Source organism: Hipposideros armiger, unplaced genomic scaffold, assembly GCF_001890085.2.
Source record: "Hipposideros armiger isolate ML-2016 unplaced genomic scaffold, ASM189008v1 scaffold_202, whole genome shotgun sequence".
In the NCBI taxonomy this organism is placed as follows: Eukaryota; Metazoa; Chordata; class Mammalia; order Chiroptera; family Hipposideridae; genus Hipposideros; species Hipposideros armiger.
The window spans coordinates 1,637,294-1,641,553 of NW_017731552.1; the positions used below are offsets into that span (position 1 = coordinate 1,637,294).

The 4,260-nt window shown below is 49.4% G+C and overlaps 1 protein-coding gene across 5 annotated transcripts in view; it reads left to right on the plus strand.

Annotated features, from left to right (window-relative positions):
- KDM4B (lysine demethylase 4B) overlaps positions 1-4,260 on the plus strand; it is a 156,180-nt gene that overhangs the window by 34,122 nt on the left and 117,798 nt on the right. Inside the window, exon 1 of one of the 5 annotated variants that reach the window (XM_019653436.1) lies at positions 1,045-1,143. The exons of the other annotated variants lie outside the window; for them this stretch is intronic. The gene's annotated coding sequence lies outside the window, so the exon portion shown is untranslated. Of the gene's footprint in view, positions 1-1,044; positions 1,144-4,260 lie in introns of those variants that run through there. 5 annotated transcript variants of the gene reach the window in all.

The following is a 4,260-nucleotide window of genomic DNA, read 5'->3' on the forward strand; positions in this document are numbered from 1 at the left end:
GGCGAGGCAGATCAGTCGCCGGCTTCTGGATGGCCTCTCACTGCGGCTGCTGGCTGCTCACGCTGGCTGCTGGCTATACACGGTAGCCCATGGCAACCCACTGCAGCAGGGGCTACAGCCTACGTGGTCACCAGCGACTGACGGCAGCCCATCTCCAGGTTGAGTTGTTGTACAGCATCTTAGCTGTAGAGGGCAGTGTCACTGGCCCTCATATGTGGGATCTGAACCAGGGCCCTCTGGCGTCCCAAGCCAGCTCTTAACCAGCGTGCCACTCGGCCGGCCTGGGCCAGGTTTCTTCACTGTAAAGTTATTGCCCCTTTTGGAAGGGAGTCATGCTGTGCAGCCCGCATGTGAGGGGCCTCTGATCCCTCAACCCTGGCTGCCTTATGCCCAGGGGGCCTGTGGCGGGGTCTGAGGCCAGGCCTGTGCATCCTAGAGCCTGCAGGGTGGCTGCTGGCCAGCCAGGGATTCTTCAGCCCCTGAAGAAGCAGTGGAGGTGGGCTAGCCTAGAACTTCGCCCCTTGTAGACATTGGTCAGGGTAGACAGAGGTCTCACCTCAGCTTGTGGCCTGAGAACTGGGCCTTGACCTAGGCCTTGATGTCAGCCGCAGAGCTTCCAGCCTCCCGACTTAGGGGTTGGTGCTTTTGGGCCTCAAAGCATGAGGGCAGAAGGACCCACGGTCTTAGTGGCCCAGCAGCCATGGGCAGCAGCAGCAGGCCGGAGTCCATCCAGCTGAGAACCACAGGCCCTGGTGGTTTCTCTGCCTTTCAGACCGTGTGCTGGTGGGGGCAGCCCATGTCCAGCGGGGGAGACGAGTGCTAAGAGACAGTTACAAGTGACGAGGGAGACATGTGATCCCATCGAGACATGCTTGAGAGCTAGGGACTGGCAGGTCACAGCAGAGAGGCCTCTGTGGTCAGTGGAAGTGAGGTGTCTCACATCCTCTGTGATCAGGAAAATGCACATTGAAGCTACAGCATTAGTCTCCCTTTGCTGCCCTAGTAGATGACTATAGACTTAGTGACTTAAACAACACACATTTATTATTATATCTGACAGTTCCGGAGACTGGAAGTCCGACATGGTCTCACAGGGCTAAGATCAAGGTGTCAGCAGGGCTGGTTCCTTCTTGAGGCTCCAGGGTAAGAGTCCATTCTTTGCCACTTCCAGCTTCTAGAGCAGCGGTTCTCAACCTGTGGGTCGCGTCCCCTTTGGGGGTCGAGCGACCCTTTCACAGGGGTTGCCTAAGACCATCGGAAAGTAAAAAGATATTTACATTACGATTCATAACAGTAGCAAAATTACAGTTATAGAGTAGCAATGAAAATAATTTTATGGTTGGGGGTCACCACAACATGAGGANAGCGAGCTCTTAACCAACTGAGCCACTCGGCCGGCCCGGTAACTCCATGTTTAATGCTTTAAGAAACCACCAAATTGTTTTCCAAAGTGGCTGCACTATTTTCGCAGTTCCACCAGCAGTATATGGAGGTTCCAATTTGGTTTGGTATTTTAAATTTGAATTAAGTAGGGAATGGGTACCATAATCGTTTTGGTGATGGCTTAATTCCAGGATACATTGCCTCTTCCCACTGAGGTCTGCTCCTGTCTACCCCGATGGATCAGCCAGTGAGGTACAGCTCTGGAGGCGGGCTCTAAGTACTGTTGGTTTTTTTTTTTTTTTTAGCTGATCCATCCTGCCACCTGTTGGCAGCTCAACGGCAGCTCAGTTCAGGCCGCAAATCGAACCGGTGACCCTGTTACTCAGAGCTCGCACTCCTGAGTGAGCTCTTAACCAACTGAGCCACTTGGCCAGCCGTACTGTTGGTTTTTATAAAAGTGATACCTAAGTATTGTCAGGAAAGACAACACATAAGTACTGTCTATGTGAATTATGAATTCCCCAGATCCTGCTACCCAGAGGTAACTATTCTTATCATCTTGGTGGAGGCTCTCCAGTCATCACTGTGTCAAGTAGAGGTCTTTCTAGTTCATCGACCGCATACTTCTTTGTTTTTGTGTGGGTGTGTATGATTCCCTTGCCCATATTCCTAGTAATGGACACTTAGATTACTTGTATGTTTTTCTTTCTAAACAATGCTGCAGTGAGCATCCTTGCTGCTGTCTCCTTGAGGTGAACTTCTGTGAGTGTGGTAGCTCAGAACACAGACACCTTTATTATTTTGAACGTGTTGCTCAGTTGTCCCCAGAAACGTCTTCTGAACTGACGCCCCTATGACAGCTGGAGGCTTTCATCATACCGGTGACAGCCCCGGCTTTGTCCCTCCTTTTAATCTGTCACTTCCTAGTCATTGCTTTTTTGAACTGCCCAATCATAGCCATTGGTCACTTGTTAAATTGGGGTGTTTTTTGTTTTTTTCTTGACTTATAACAGGGTTTCTCAACCTCAGCACTATTGATTTCTTTGAGCTGGATCATTCTGGGGTTCAGCTGTTCTGGGCAATGTGGGGCATTGAGCAGCATCCCGGGATGTCAGGAGCACCTTTCCTCCCCATCATAACAACCACAAATGTCCCTACCTAGATATCACCCAGTGTCCCCTAGGGAACAGAATCACCTCTGGTTGAGAACCAATGTTTTATAATAACCCTCTCTATACTAGGATTATTAGCACCCTTTTGTGCTGCACAGTTTTTTTCTCAGTTTCTTGTTTATCTTTCAGCTTTATTTTTGATGTGTTATTACATAGAATATTTTAAAGTTTATTGCCAAATTTGTCGTTTCTTTTAAAGCTCCTGGCCTTGTGACCTGCCTAGAGAGGTTTTACCCTCCCTAAGATTATAGAAACATCGGCCCGTGTTTTTCTCCTTGCACGTCTATGGACTGTATGGATCTGCAATCTAGAAGCACGAGGCAGGACAGAACTGTGTGTTTTCCACATGCCTCCCCGCTAGTCTACATGAGCTGGTATGGCTAGTGGTTAGGACACAGATTGAGAGCTAGGCTCCCCTGTCGCCATCTGTGTGATCTTGGACAAGTCGCATCTGCGACTGCCCTGTGCCTCAGTTTCCTCTTCTGTGAAATGGCCTGTGATCACAGTGCATGCTTATATCTCAGGTTTTTGGGGCTGATCAGACATGCCAAGCGCTTAGAGCCATGCCCGCACATGGGTGAACTGTGCCCTTAGCATCGGCCTTTTCATCCTCACAAGTCACCTCTGATCCCATGTAGCTTTGAGGGAAGGCCCAGTGCAAACTCTAGAACAGAGGTCGGCAAACTTTTGAGACAGAAGAGCCGCCAGGGGTCAGCAAACTACGGCTCGCGAACTGTGGCTCTGAAGTAAAATTGAAAATGAAAATAAAACTATCATAGTTTCATTTATAACATTTTTGAAGGATATTATTCACATAATGGTGATTATGTAAAAATATATTTATGGGCTCTTGAATAATTTTTAAATTGTTGTGAGGGACAGAATTGGCTCTTCCAGGGGTCAGCAAAGTTTTGAGATGGAACACACCCAAAGAACCACGTGGCTCACGAGCCGCAGTTTGCCGACCCCTGCTCTAGAAGAAAGATGTTCAGGGGGGTCAGTGAGCCTGTCCAGGGTTGCCAGGGTCTTGACTGACAAGCAGGGTCCTCTCCAGCATGTAACTTGTGACATACATGCCTTCCATCCCCGCAGCCTGGCCCCACCCAGAGCCTACACAGAGGCCCACAAAATTACAAGGCACGTTTGCGGAGAAACACAATTATTTTGCTAATGATTATGGTTTTAAATGGTTAATTATGGAACATCTAAGACCTGTACATATGTATAAAGAATGCACTGATGGTGTTTTGAGTGTCTGCCTGGGGAGGCCTTCTGGCTGGGCGGGGAGTTTGCTTGTGTCTCTCCCGTCCCCAACCCCCCCGGATGTTGGCGTTCGCCCCTCTCTCTCTGTGTGGCTCCAGCCCCTTGCTTGCATGGGGCTGTGAGCCAGGGGGACAGGTGGCCTTCGCTCGTGCTGCTTCCCTGACCCTGTTAAGAGCCTAGTAAAGACGTAGGTGGGCTGGCAGGCCCTGTTCTTGTTCATGACATTCCAAAAGCAAGTGCTGCCAGCCATGCCTGCATCCCTCCTGGGTTCCCTGGCCTTTTGCCCAAGCACTACCCTTTTATTTTTATTTTTCCAATTCAAGTGCTTTCTTTTTTTTTTTTTAGATTTTTATTGGGGAATTGGGGGGATGGGAACAGTGCTGGGGAATTGGGGGAAGGGGAACAGACAAGTTGCTGTCGTTTTGTTCCTCAATCTAGTTGT